The sequence below is a fragment of the Leptodactylus fuscus genome, chromosome 6 (assembly GCF_031893055.1).
Source record: "Leptodactylus fuscus isolate aLepFus1 chromosome 6, aLepFus1.hap2, whole genome shotgun sequence".
Taxonomy (NCBI): domain Eukaryota; kingdom Metazoa; phylum Chordata; class Amphibia; order Anura; family Leptodactylidae; genus Leptodactylus; species Leptodactylus fuscus.
In genome coordinates, this window is record NC_134270.1 from 138712815 (window position 1) to 138728326 (window position 15512).

At 44.6% G+C, this 15512-nt stretch overlaps 2 protein-coding genes across 6 annotated transcripts in view; one reads left to right on the forward strand and one right to left on the reverse strand.

Annotated features, from left to right (window-relative positions):
- The window catches only part of PRPSAP1 (phosphoribosyl pyrophosphate synthetase associated protein 1), a 37246-nt gene that overhangs the window by 1445 nt on the left and 20289 nt on the right, over positions 1–15512 (forward strand). For 2 of the 5 annotated variants that reach the window (XM_075277398.1, XM_075277401.1), the window contains exon 1: positions 12914–13007. The exons of 1 other annotated variant lie outside the window; for it this stretch is intronic. The gene's annotated coding sequence lies outside the window, so the exon portion shown is untranslated. Of the gene's footprint in view, positions 1–12906; positions 13008–15512 lie in introns of those variants that run through there. 2 more of the 5 variants (XM_075277399.1, XM_075277402.1) reach the window with 2 other exon arrangements.
- UBALD2 (UBA like domain containing 2) overlaps positions 11937–15512 on the reverse strand; it is a 77871-nt gene continuing 74295 nt past the window's right edge. Inside the window, exon 4 of the transcript XR_012716904.1 lies at positions 11937–11947. The gene's annotated coding sequence lies outside the window, so the exon portion shown is untranslated. The remainder of the gene's footprint in view (positions 11948–15512) is intronic.

Genomic DNA, 15512 nt, shown 5'->3' on the forward strand with positions numbered 1-15512 from the left:
GCTATAGTAGTCATATGTTGACATGTCACTGCTACAGGCAAGTATGCAGAGACTGATGGAACTCAGCAACCATAGCCACAGGATTGCTTAGATATCCTTAATATTCACAACACTAGTATTTGATTGGAACTCCACAACCAATTTTGGCCGGCTTTACGCGGACAGATTTGGATCCGAGGTGATCTATTACCGATGTCAGCCATATTGGCAGAACCAAACCTTGAGCCAGAACCCAGACTCCCAACATCATAGACATCTTGGATCCTAGATATTCCAGCTTCCTTGCTGCTCTATTGTCCCGTACTGTTATTTGTGTTTGCAATTTTGGCAACAATACAGGATGCACTCCTAGCGTCGTAGTTGACTATGGTCTTGGGTTTCCAGGTCCCGACCCAGGGTTTGGTTTATGAAATATGGCCAACATCAAGTCATCTTTCAGACCAAATCAGTCTTTGGAAAACCAGCCCGTTTCTGTTTCCACATTAAAAACTCAGATGCTACAGATTGAAAAATCTGCACTAAGGTCTGTATGTAAAATGAAGTAGCATTTCCATATAACTTCAGATTTTCCGTGCCCAAATCTACATGAAAAATGCAAAGCAAATGCGTTCCATGTGAAGTTGCTCTAAATGTACCCCAACACCCCTACATAGCCAGTATGGACACCATACATATACTGAACTCTGTGAATGAATTGCCACCATATATGCTGCTCTGGACCTGTGTGTGTAAACAAAGACCCCTCTCCGAGGACTCAAGGATCAACACACTTCAGTGTCCTGTGATGTTTCTAGGCTCTAGTTAGACCCCTCTTATGTATTTTTGGTCTGGTTGGCACGTGTAAGGTCACTGGGTTTCAACCACTGTACAGATGGATATTCTCTATATTTAAACTGGTTTCCTGAGATCAATGTCCTACAAGATGTTAAGGACGGATGTAGGGAAGGCTCTCAGACAGGTTAAGTGATGTGTACCCTAATATGGCGACTTGTGCCGCTGCCGCCACAGTTGCCCTGCACATATCATATGTGCATATAATGTTTAGTAATCAGAGATGTATTTGTACATAGCAACCACAACAGACATGTAATGTGCAGGTCTACAACATGTTCATACATCTAGGTTACCCTTGTATGTAGATATGCTCCATTCCTAACAGTTCTCACTTAAATCTGGCAATTCTACCATGGAAAATTATGGAAACCCTGTTACAGTAATAGAAATGCTAGACTTCCAAGGTGTTATTGTGGACATGGCAGTGAAGACCTCATCTGACACCAAGGATTACGTTTCCAGAACACTTGCTGGGTGTCAATCACTTCCAAGGCGACGTGACATGTAGATCAATAACCCTGCAAGTGCTGTAAATGAGATGAAAACAAAAACATCAGCATTTGTGCCTTATAGGAAACCTTGCATGAGCTATGGGCACTAGTGTTGAGCGAATAGTATTCGATCGAATATCTCGCCCGCATAGGAATGCGTGTAATCGGCCGAACACCAAGGGGTTAAACGCATCAAATATTTGTTTAACCCCTTGGTGTTCGGCCGATTACACGCATTCCTATGCGCACGAGGTATTCGATCGAATACTATTCGCTCAACACTAACGGGCACCATTATCAGCCAATATACAGTAGGTATACATGACAAAGATACAGTATAATGTGATGGAAAAACAAGGACTAGGAAAAGCAACTGGGCAAGTGTCTTATTGCCTGCAAAGAGTCATGAGGGTGTAGCTGTAATGTAAAAGAGTTTGGCAGTCAGTTATAAACACGCTGTATCCAACAGGCTTTATTGATGCCCCCTCCCCCCATTCCATTACTTCCTTTCAGTCCAAAGTGAAATCCCATATGCGAGCCATTATGTTATATTGCTGGCGCATGCGCAGCTGACTGTGTTGCTCCTCTAGGGTCACACCTGCGTCCAAGTTTCAGTTTGTGGTGTCCACTTGAGGACCCCACAAACGGAAACCTAATCTGCTTAAAAAAAAGCAGTTACCAGAACCATATACTGTTATTGAGTCCACCGTGTTTCCGCCCGAAAAATGCAGTAGAGAAAAGTCTCCACATTTTTAAAGCAAAATGGGGAATGGAATCCCTGAGCGGAGATCAGGCGCAATTGTGAAAATCGCCTTAGTCCCATCCTAGTCACAGCTCAGTATCTGTCTGCGAGCAGGAGCAGCCTCTCAGCTTACAAACACAAGTGTGACACGTTCCAATATTTTGTGTAGACATCACTGGCCATAAAACAGTGAGCAGGGATGTTACAAGTGCTATCCCTGGTCAGCAACTGCATTGCATAACTCAGAGTGGATGTATACAACAGTAGTTCAAGCTATCGCGTATCGGCCCGGCACTATCGCTGTAGGTCAGCTCCCACTGACTTTAATAGGAGCTGACTTGCAGTGATGGCGTCCAGCCTTGATGCAGCGTACAGAGCTTTGTGCTTCCAGCTATGTAATGTGTATCTGATGGCCCTAAAATCACATCTGTTTAGGCAGGCTTATCACATGACCTGATCCCATTGCCCTACACCTCCACACACTACACAAAGGGTAAGTTCACACAGGCAAATACGGCCTCAAAATCCTGACCAAAAAGATAGCTCCTATTGAAATCAATGGGAGCCAGTCAGATCTTTTTATTGGGAGCCATTTGTTCCAGCTCCCAGAATAAAACAATGGACATGCTCATTCTGCAGGCTGAAGACATTCCCTCCTCCTGACTAGGCCCATTCATTGGGCCTAATCTGGAGCGGAGTGCGCGACTGGATGCCGGTGAAGTGCATCGGCATTCAGTCGTGGCTACCTGCCTTTTGGTCTGGAACCTGAGGCGGCCTCTGCCTTAGGTTCCGGACCAAAAAATCCCGTGTGAACCCGGCCTAGCATTTCTTGTCCTAAGCTATCCTCCTACCCTATTCCTTAGACCCTCACCCCTCCATCTAGAAGTTATTCTGCACTCCATGTACTTAGTCTCTGTATATTCAGATACCAGCTGGTGACAGCTCATACAGCCTCAGTTATGTGAGCGTATTTAGTAAAAGAGAGCCAGACCATTGTACCAAACAAGCCCTCTTACCTTGTGTCCCCCCCCCCATTTCCTCATATGTTTGGGGGCGGGAGAAGCGAGACCTTCACTGCTATTGTTTTATATATTCATTCTTTGTTACATTGTACAGTCTGATATTGTCTGCTCATGTGTCCTCTGATTTGTAAAGTTATTGTGGCTATATAAAGTTATTATGGGTGGCGGAAGCGGCTCTGTACAGTTGATCAATCTGGGCCAGGTGTTGGCCTTCACCGATCAGGTATTTATGGCCTATCCTCAGGATAGGCCATAAAGTAATTTAACCCAGAACACCTCTTTAATGATAGGTTTACCTTAAAGGAATTTTCCATAAACCATATTGAAATTTGTAGACATTTAAAAGTTAAAAATTTTTGCAAATATAAATGATTCATTTTTGCAGAGATTGTCTATCACCATCTTAGCGGTGACTTCTGTTGTCTTAATCGCTTGCCAATGGATAAGAACATAAATGCAGGAACTTACTATGGTTTGGGACTTCAGATATCCAGCCATGATGTCCTTATTGTGGCCAGGTTGTCAGGCAGGGACACTACATGTATGAGGAGATCACCTGGACACAATTAGGAAATCATGGCTGGGTTTCTGACAAGTCCCAGAACATAGAAGGTTCCTGCATCCGTGGTCAGATCCATTGTTAACCGATCAAGACTAAAGACACCACTAAGATGGTTAGAGAAAATAAAACTGTAAAATTTTGAATCCTACTAAGTTTGTGTGTTTTGATGTTTGTGAGTTTGGATGTTTGTTCCGCAATCATGCTGCAACGGGCGAACGGATTTCCCCCAAATTTTGCACATACCTAGAATGGCACCAGGAATAGTATATAGGCGCCTCACCATCCACGTTGATTGTCCGGTTGGCCGACCACGAGCACCGAATTCACGGTTGGTGTAGGCTCAAGGACCTGCGAAGGCTCAAGGACCTGCGATGATGTCACAATGTCAGGCGCGGTGCTCTCATTGGACCAGGCAACAGCGGGGGCGGAGCTATGCAGCCACAAGCCGGCCGCACAGCCACAGCAAAAAAATGGCATTGTGCAAGGCGGCCGCCATCGCTGGAGCCCGGTACACGGCATGGAGTGGTGAGTCCGTCGGGGCCCCTGGGGGTGGGAGAAGGTTGAGGGCACTGTGCCGGACTCCCGCAGACTGCTGTATACCGACCCTAGCCACCGCTGTAACCTCAGTGCACGGGGAGCCTGGGGTGGGGTGAGGCCGGGGGCACAGGTTGGGGTGGGTAAGAGAACACAGGGTCGGGAGGGTCTGGTGGGGGGAGAAGGGAACACGGGGTAGGTCAGATGGGGGGGTGGAGGGGCGAAGGGGGCCACGGGGTAGGCAGAAGGAGCGGGTAGAGAAACGGGGGGGAGCCGGCTCCGGGGGTGAATAGAGGAACAGGGAGCCAGCTGGCCAAAGGGTGGGGGCCCGGGGGTCCATGGGCCCACAGGTGGAAGAACGGCTCGCTGTGGACACAAGGCAAAGAGAAGAGCCTGCACAGCGCTCCAGGTGGGTCGCGCAGGGGGTCAGGGTTCCGCCGAAGAAGTCGCGGGTATTGCTAGTTATTTATATTTGCAAAAATGTTTCACTTTTAATTGTCTACAAATATAACTGTAGTTATGTTCATGGGAAAACCCTATAAATTTATGATAACTAGCATAGGATAGGTCATCAATATATGATCGGTGGCGGTCCAACACACTGAACCCCCTCAGATAAGCAGTTTGAAGAGGCTGCAGCATTCAGGCAATCGTGAATCCCATGTTCACATGTAACTTGTGCTATGGTCATGTATGCAAGACCGTCGCCCCAATTAAACAGGATACAAAGGACTTCTGTTTTTGTGATTGGTGTGATCTCTACCAATTGTACATATAACCTATCCCGTGGTTAGGTGATATGTTGTAATTGTGAAAAAATTCCATTACAGAACTTCCATTGGATCGGTAATAGTTGTACGAAGATGTGTATGGTAGATGCATCCTAATTATACGCCATGAAATAAGGATGCCATGATCCTGTCCTGCTGCCTAAAGTTAACATGTTAATTATGGGATCGTACTGAAAGAAGCCGAGAGGATGTCATTATATTACTGTGAGAATAGTAAGACTACCTCCTCCACATATCTAGTAATTGTCACCCCCTATGCAAGCGAGTGCCTAATAGCATGCGTACAGTGTTGGCCAAAAGTATTGGCACCCCTGCAATTCTGTCAGATAATACTCGGTTTCTTCCAGAAAATGATTGCAAGCACAAACTCTTTGGTATTAATATCTTAATTTATTTTGCTTGCAATGAAAAAACACAAAAGAGAATGAAAAAAAAAGTCAAATCATTGATCAACAAAACTCCAAAAATGGGCCTGACAAAAGTATTGGCCCCCTCAGCCTAATATTTGGTAGCACAACCTTTAGACACAATAACTGCGCACAACCGCTTTTGGTAACCATCAATGAGTTTCTTACAAGGCTCTGCTGGAATTTTAGACCATTCTTCTTTGGCAAACTGCTCCAGGTTCCCCCTGAGATGTGAAGGGGGCCTTCTCCAAACTGCCATCAAGAGATCTCTCCCCCACAGGTGTTCTATGGGATTCAGGTCTGGACTCATTGCTGGCCACTTTACAAGTCTCCAGGGCTTTCTCTCAAACCATTTTCTAGTGCTGACCTGAAGTGTGTTTTGGGTCATTGTCCTGCTGGAAGCCCCATGACCTCTGAGGGAGACCCAGCTTTCTCACACTGGGCCCTACATTATGCTGCACAATGTGTTGGTAGTCTTCAGACTTCATAATGCCATGCACACGGTCAAGCAGTCCAGTGCCAGAGGCAGCAAAGCAACCAAAAACATCAGGGAACCTCCGCCATGTTTGCTGTAGGGACCATGTTCTTTTCTTTGAAGGCCTCTTTTTTTTTTTTTTGCTGTAAACTCTATGTTGATGCCTTTTCCCAAAAAGCTCTACTTTTGTCTCATCTGACCAGAGAACATTCTCCCAAAACGTTTTTGACTTTCTCAGGTAAGTTTTGGCAAACTCCAGCCTGTTTTTTTTTTATGTCTCTGGGTAAGAAGTGGGGTCTTCCTGGGTATCCTACCATACAGTCCCTTTTCATTCAGACACTGACGGATAGTACGGGGTGACACTGTTATACCTTCGGACTGCAGGGCAGCTTGAACTTGTTTGGATGTTAGTCAAGGTTCTTTATCCACCATCTGCACAATCTTGCGTTAAAATCTCTTGTCAATTTTTCTTTTCCGTCCACATCTAGGGAGGTTAGCCACAGTGCCATGGGCTTTAAACTTCTTGATGACACTGCACACGGTAGACACAGGAACATTCAGGTCTTTGGAGATGGACTTGTAGCCTTGAGATTGCTCATGCTTCCTCACAATTTTGCTTCTCAAGTCCTCAGACAGTTCTTTGGTCTTCTTTCTTTTCTCCATGCTCAATGTGGTACACACAAGGACACAGGGCAGAGGTTGAGTCAACTTAAATCCATTTCAACTGGCTGCAAGTATGATTTAGTTATTGCCACCACCTGTTAGGTGCCTCAGGTAAGTAACAGGTGCTGTTAATTACACAAATTAGAGAAGCATCACATGATTTTTCAAACAGGGCCAATACTTTTGTCCACCACCTTTTTTATGTTTGCTGTGGAAGTATATCCAATTTGTTTTTTTGACAATTCTTTTTGTGGTTTCTTTATCTACCATCAGTTATTCTAGGTACACTTACGATAGGCTCACAGTAGCGTCTGCCTTCCGCTCTTCAAGTCCGCTTGGAGACCTGAAGAACAGTAGCCTAATCCGCTTAAAAAGCGGTTACCCCAAAAAAATCTCAGTGTGACTATACAGACAATTTTTAAAGGAATTCAGCAGGGAGGTTGTTCCCGCCATCTTGGAGAACTAAGCCCAGATCTTCTGTGGATGTAGGCTTGCTCTTCATGTCATCCCAGACAGACTGGCTGATGTTGAGCTCAGGGCTATATCTGTGGGGGCCATATCATCACTTCCAGGACAACTCCTCCGAAGGGCAAAGGTCATGCCAAATATTGAAGAATTTAGATTTTCTTGAGGGCATTCACTCCATTTTATTACATAGATAAAAAATAAATTAACATTTCTATTTTTGAAAGTAGTTTTAATTTATAGCCATTTTACACACCTGCCTAAAACTTTTGCATAATATTGTATATACCAGATATCCCTCAAGTTACAATATTAAATGGTTCTGGGATGACTATGATTTAATCCATAAGCTTATATACACACAACAGCAAATATCGGCCAAGTGATAGACTTTTTTTTAAACAGGCGTCACACCACCAAATCAATTTAAGTGACGGTGAATGGGGACTATTCACATAACCGATATTTTGATGGTCCGTCATCACTTACCATCATATATAGGTCATACTCTACATTTGTCCATTTTGATGGAACCCTCTGTACACTAATGTATGAAGGATCGGTGCACATGGCCGCCCCTAGAGTCCAAAACAGCCATGAAAACCTTTTTGCACCACAGTCACGTGAATGTAGGCTTACTCTATAGAAAGTGTTAGAGCTAAGACGCCATCTTGTCTGCACGGCAGCCATGTTTGGACTACAAATTGATTTTGCTGAATTTGCAATTAATATTTTGAGATAGTATATTCTGGGCGTTGAGCCAGTCTTGTTGATAAGAAGTTACTCCTTTTTATTCATGGTCTTGATATTTTTCAAGGTAATGATGTACTTTCAGAAGTTTCACATCTGGTTAAAACTGGTTAATTTGGCAGTGTGCCTTCTTTGTCTAAGGCCCGGTTCACATCTATGTTCGGGCCATTCCATTTCTCTATCCACATCATATATGCGGAGAGAAAAGTTCTGCAAGCAGGACTTTTCTCTCTGCATTTTATGTGTGGAAACTGAGTGGAAACCACATGGACCCCATTATAGTCTAGGGCGTCCGTGGGTTTCCTTAGGTAACTGCTTTTGTATGCGGATAGGTTTCTATCCAGGAGGGTCCCCAAGCAGATGTGAACTGGGCCTTAATCTGTTAAAGACGCCCTCCTTCATTAAAGTGTTAATCTGTTTTCAGAACGCCTAGTCTCTGGTTCAGTTTATTCTGCGAGTTTGCATTTACTCATTAGAATGTCTGCTGACATATAAGAGGGGGGCAGGGATTAGTTCTGAAAACCCAAATAAATCATCAAATTACTAATATAGATGCATCAAATCCTTACACATAAAATACAGAAAGAGCCAGTGGCTGCCACACGACCCTGACCTTAGCAGTGGGCCTCTCCGTTTTTTTATTAGGCAACAGTTAACGGACCCTATTTACTTACCGATCCCTGATCCTGCTCATGGCCATCTCCGCTTCCCCTTCTTCCCTCCAGGGGGCCCCGTGCCGCTCACAGCAATATGACTATGTGGCATTATACTGTTTGGGGGGCCCACTATGGGACATTATGCTGTGTGTGGGGGCACTAGGGGACATTATGCTGTGTGTGGGGGCACTAGGGGACATTATGCTGTGTGGAGAGGACACCATGTGACATTTATACTGTATGGTGGGGCCGTTATGGGACATAATACTGTGTGCAAGGGCCATTATGGAACATTATACTGTATGGTGGGGCCATTATTGGACATAATACTGTGTACGGGGGCCACTATGGGACATAATACTGTGTGCAGGGGCCACTATGGAACATTTTACTGTGTGCAGGGGCCACTATGTGACATTATATTGTATGGTGGGGTTGTTATGGGACATTATACTGTGTGGAGGGGCCACTGTGGGACATTATATTGTGTGGAGGACACTTTGTAACTGAGGCGTTATACCATGTGGGGGCCAAGAAATTGGGCGCTATGTCATGTGTGGACGGGCCCAAGTCTAATGTTTGCTATGGAAAATAGATTTTGCTACACACACTGTTTTGTGATCAAAGGAATATAGAGATTTATTTTACAATATAGTTAACGCCTTTTGACAAAATGCAAAATATTGGCATAGAAAGACAGGCTAGATCAATTGGATATGACGTTTCGGTCCTTAGACCTTCATCAGACGCAATCTAGGAGCAATAAACACAGGTATATATCAATGACATGTCAGATATGGTCACATATAGCGTCATAGTACAAGCAGCGTACATAAACATAAATTTGCCAAGAAGTAACAACAGAGAACTATATAACAAAAGGCAAAGGAATTAAAATAAAAGAATAGAGAACAGAAGTAAGCCAGATAAATCTTAGAGACAAGATGTGATGAGGACAAAACACAGGAGGTAAATATGATGTCAAGAAATAGGATAGAGAACAAGCCAGCGTGTAAATAAGGGAGAGGATGAGCATGGAAAATAGCCAGAGGTATGGAGAGCTGAATATATGGAACATTGAAAGGTGGAGGTGTAAAGGGGATGAAGTCTTATGTTTGCTATGGGGCCCAGTCTTTGCTAGTTAAGGCCCATTTATTTCAATGGGAAGTGTGTGTATATCGGCATATACGCGCGCTTCCCATTGAAATCAATGGGCTCTGTTTTGAAGCGCCACGCTCGGACACGTGTATACGTGTCTAAATGAGCGGCGCGCTTATGCCGTGTGAAGGGGCCCTTACACCCCTGGAAAGAGCTGCATTTTCTAAGCTGGTGACAGGAGCTTATTCAGGGTCCTGGAAAGTATATAGTGTCTCCAAAAAATATCATGGGGCCGCTCTCATCTGGTGCTCATAGAAGCAGCTGATCCTGGCACAGGTAAACAGAAGTACAGAACAAGTAGTACCGCACTATAATGCAGGGAGGCGCCACTAGTCACACAGTCACTAATACAGGACCATGCTGACTTGTTGGGACATCCAGCCAAGCATTGTATGTGGAGTTTGGTTTCAAGATAAAATTATTCAAGAAAAAACATTGTATGCTGAAAATAATGGGGAAGGGCTGGGGGGGATTTGGGGGATTACCTCAAATAATTGTATCAGATCTACAAGCAAAGTCTTATATCACACAGAGACAACTTGAGTTATCCGCTGGCCTTGTCCACTGTCTGACCTCTAAGAAACCAAGAAACATCAGTTAGGCCACATTTAGTGAAACAGATAAAAAGCACAATAAAATGGCGGAATCTGTCACTGCATTTCTGCTGCATGTTTGTATACAAAGCTGTAGGGAAAATGCAGTTTTTCACACGTAAAATTTGAAATTTGCGTTTTTCCGAAAATGTATGTGTTTTTTAAAACATGTAGATGAGATTAAAGAAAATGTGGCGGAAATAGTCTGCCATGTCTATAGCCAATACATAGCAAAACACAGCTAAAAACCACTGCCGGGGCCACACGGTGGCTCAGTGGTTAGCACTGCAGCCTTGCAGCGCTGGAGTCCTCAGTTCAAATCCTGCCAAGGGAAAAAAAAAACATCTGCAAGGAGCTTGTATGTTCTCCCCGTGTTTGCGTGGATTTCTATCCCATACTCCAAAAGACATACTGATAGGGGAAAAAAAAGTACATTGTGAGCTCTATGTGGGGGTCACAATCTACATTAAATAAATAAAAACCACTGCTGATGGAAACGCACCAAGTTTTTGCTGCATTTTTTTCCTGTCCTATTGAATCTATAGGGAAACTGCTCAATATTCCGCAGCTACAATTGAACTCACTTTGCAGGTACTTTTAAAACGCAGCGTTTTTATAGACTGGATTTCCACAGCAGCCAAAAACATTGCCGAAAACCCCCCCACAGCTTTGCTTTTTTTTCCCACCGCGGTTTTTATTGACATTTTACTGTAGTTTCCTCTGCGTTTTCTTCTCCCCTATTAAATCTATAAGGAAAAAAACTAACATTCTTAACTCACACGTTTTTGAAAATGCAGATTATAATGGGGTCCGTGTGGTTTCCGCTCGGTAGCCGCATGTGGTTAGGTGACCAGAATGGCCCAAACACAGATGTGAACAGGACCTAAGGTCTCGTTCACACGGGACAAGAGGGGGCGGATTTTGGCGCTGAATCCACGCCTCGCGGCAGCAACCTCTGGACTAGGCCCATTCATTTGGGCTTACTCCGGTGCGGGAAGCCGTGACAGTCACAGCAGGCGCATTTTGGTCCTATTTTGACATGGCTTCTCGCGTCACAATCAGGACCAAAATACACCATACCATGCCCCGTGTGAACTAGCCCTTAGAGTCAAAATGATGGCGTGGGCACTATCACTGCGCACATGAGGCTACTGGTGGCTTTAATACACAGCTGCAGTTTTGACGCAGCTTCTGAGATCAGAGAAAACTCACTCATCACACCCCTGTACAGATTTGAGGGGGGGGTGATCCCTTGGGGGGGATCCCTTGTGACAATCAGATTAGCTGTGAGTAACATCCACAAGGAAAAATATCTTTGTACCGTGTTAGCCAGTGGATATGATTTTATATAACATCCACAAGCAAAAGACAACCCTGGAGGTGGCGCTGTAGTTACACCACTGTAGTACATGGTAGGTGCGGTGAGCTGGTCAGGAGTTGCATGTTTGTTTGTTTTTTTGTGAACTTTGTTTATATTCTGAGATATAAACCTGTTCACACCCAGAGGATAAAACTGTATCTGGTCATAATCAGCAAACACTGCACAAATCTCTCTGGTAGTTTGCTACAATGTATCAGTGAAGTATAGGGTGTTTAACCCACAGAGCATTGCCATGTTTACAGTGTAAACATTACAACAGGGACTGTATACTGGGGAAGAACAAGACGACCCAGTATGTTTGTGTTGTATGTCAGGAGACAACAAGATGCCCTAGCATGTTTGTGTTGTATGTATTACAAAAGAGGTTGTATACCAGAAAAGAACTAAAGAATATATTTATACATGATATCAGCAGAGATATCACTTGAGTTCCTGGGCGCCAATGCTAAATATGTTAGAGGGCCCCTACCTACCCTGTGCTATTTAAATAGTGGTATATATGTGACAGAAGGACCTTTAGGGCCCCGTCAGGGTCCAGGAGCCGATAATAACTGCAACTACTCTGCCCCTATGGATATCAGGCGCATTCCAGCCAGCATTGTATACTGTGGGAGAACTAGAAGCCCCAGCATGTCTCGCTGATGTGAAGGTCACAATGACGGTTTGAATACTACGAAAAAACTAGATTCCCCAGCATGTCCATCCTGTAGTTGGGTGATGTTATGATGGGTTACCTGGGACAGTACAGCAGGTGCTTAGAAACCAGAAGAGAACTACAAGTCCCAGCATGTTTATGTTGTATAATAAGAGAGAACTACAAGTCCCAGCATGTTTATGTTGTATAATCAGGGTGAACTACAAGTCCCAGCATGTTTATGTTGTATAATAAGAGAGAACTACAAGTCCCAGCATGATTATGTTGTATAATAAGAGAGAACTACAAGTCCCAGCATGTTTATGTTGTATTGTAAAGGTGAACTACAAGTCCCAGCATGCTTATGTTGCATAATAAGAGAGAACTACAAGTCCCAGCATGCTTATGTTGTATAATAAGAGAGAACTACAAGTCCCAGCATGTTTATGTTGTATAATAAGAGAGAACTACAAGTCCCAGCATGTTTATGTTGTATTGTAAAGGTGAACTACAAGTCCCAGCATGCTTATGTTGCATAATAAGAGAGAACTACAAGTCCCAGCATGCTTATGTTGTATAATAAGAGAGAACTACAAGTCCCAGCATGTTTATGTTGTTTCTCCGGAGAGAGCACACGTCCCATCCCGGGGCCAGCACTGATACGTCCCCTATGTACAGCACATCACTAGTAACTTCTCTAGAAGCCACCGCTCCGTCCCTCCCCTCATGTGACCAATCACATGACCGTGACGTCACCACAGGTCCTATCTCTCACATAGCTCTAACATCTCCCCGGGATATAGGGAAGTTTGTGTCGCAAACCAGGAAAGACTAGTGCGCAGGACTCCGGTATGTACCGCCCGGGCCCCCCGTGTAACCAGGGCCCCCGCCCCGGCTCACACCGCACCCCGGTCCCCACCATCTGTATGTCTGTCTGTGTGCGCTCCCAACCTCTGCGGCTATTCTGTGTATTCCTGCCGGAGCCGCTGCCATAGTCTGCGCCTCCTACTGATCAGCACGTATCGGCTCCACTTAAAGGGGAGCTCCATAGTGAGCCCCTGGAACTCCTCTGTATGACTGGTATTGTGAGCGGTGACAAGGTCTGCACTGCAGAGGTGGATACTGTGATCTCAGCACATAGCAGACAGTGCAATGCCTCACAGAGGGGGTGGCTGTGTATATAGAGGTGTGAGTGTATACGTGTGTGTGTGTATATATATATAGAGAGAGAGAGAGAGGTGTGAGTGTATACATGTGTATATATACTAGTGAGTGTGATATATATGTATAATGTGTGCATGTTTATAGAATATATATCTCCTGTGCATACATGTTTGTACCTAATCCATAGACACCTGTACCTGGAGCTGCTACAGATGTTGTAGAACTACAACTCCCATCATGCCCTTTGTACATACTGATCCTGATTTACATCTGTCACTGAGTTTATCCCCCAGTACCTGATCCAGGGAAATGAAGGAAACTACGTGCCATGCTTGCCATTGATGTGCCTAAAGCCTCCCATCTCCTCTTTGTGCCCCTCGTACAGTCACTTTTCTGCTGTTTCAGGGGGCATCAGCTTATCAGAGCCATAATGAATGTATACATACATTATACATGTATACATAGGGCTGCAGGGCTTTTCCAGGCTAGCGTGGCATAGTTTGGACTGCAAAAGCCTTAGAAAAACACAATACCCTCGGGCCAGTGTAGAAAGAAGCCACGGCTGGTGCAGAAATCTGCCATGGTCTCTTGCCTACCTATGTCACAATATCAATAAGTGCTATTAATGACATGATATCCATAGGGAATGTATATAGAACAATTCTGTCTGTTTGCTTACTATTGATGTCCCATCCTAAAATCTGACACCCGGCACCACCACCGATCAGCGTTCACAGCAGGGAGCAGACAGCGCTGTTCACTGTTTAGTGGTGGTATTGAGTCATTGCAGCTTAGCTCCCATTCAACTGAATCAGAGCTGATGTGCAATACCTTGGTCTGACCACTACACAGAGAACAGCGCTGTGTGCTTTCTGCTCCGATCTCTGCTACTGAGAACAGCTAGTCTGTGGGGGTACCGGGTATCAGACCCCACTAATCCGTAGGGCAGATCATTAATATTTACCCTTTTAAACGGGTCTTATTTTGGAACTACAGAGTTTCACCTAACACAACACTATCAATAGAACTAAAAGGAACCAACATATTCACATTTTTGGGCAAAAAATTGTCGCTTCATTTTTTACACAGTAATACACGACCTCGACTGTTCTTTCTTATGTCATGACTGCCATGATTGTTCACTATTACTAGCAACTCCGCACTTATTCCAGTGAAATGACATAGGTGAATATTAATGTGCTGCATCTTTGGCACACAGTCCTTTCTGCTCCAAAGATGTTCTGCGTTGTTTGTTCTGCTCCCAACGTGCCCCTTTTTACGAAAGTGGGTGAAGGCCAAGGCCAGAAAACTCACGTCAGTTATACACGTCAGGGACACTAGTCCCTGACTGGCATAGATCTCAGTTCTGGCACATGGCAGTGTGCCATAGTTATTAAGATGCCAGAGCCTCTTAATAATTCAGATTCATCTTGCGCCAGCAGGGGAATGGATGAAGACTGGCATACAGCATGCTAGTCTTCATAAATTCCCACTACTGCCATACACATAGGTGGCTGTTTGCCAGTAGTTATTCCTCTCACACCCCCTACATAATCATGAATGCTTGGCTGAGCATGCAGGTGCTGTCAGTGACTAATCCGCACTGCTATACACCTCTGGTGGCAGCACTACTGTACTCGGAGTTTGTATGCTATGTTATTGTACGGCCCCATTCATTGCTATGACCCCATATACATGTCCTTGGTTTATCAATGTCTGGGCCATAAAAATGAGCTACAAAATGTACTTGTTGGTTTTATTCAGGTTTATGGGACCATAAAACACGGATGCCAATCCACATGCCATCCAATCTAGTTTAACACCGCCTACGGTCTTGTATGTGAAGACTAAGGCACGTTGAAATCCAATTGCCTGATCCTTGGTTTTTCTGACTAATGCCCCAAATTAGCAAGACCACCGATGGCGATGAAACTGGCCAATGTTTTTGAGGATCTCTTGACCCTCAGCAGATTTAGGGGTAATAATCCTTCTGTCTGCAAGGGAGATGAGTAGTGGCTGGACGTGGTGTCCTACTCTCTTCTCTGCATTGATAAAACATGCATCCTGAGCCAAGTGTGCATGTTTATGAGGGACTCAGAGTGAAGTTGTTTGAGGATTTGGCCAACAACTATCAAAACATCTGAACCGATGGAGCAACACGGTGGCTCAGTGGTTAGCGCTGGAGTCCTG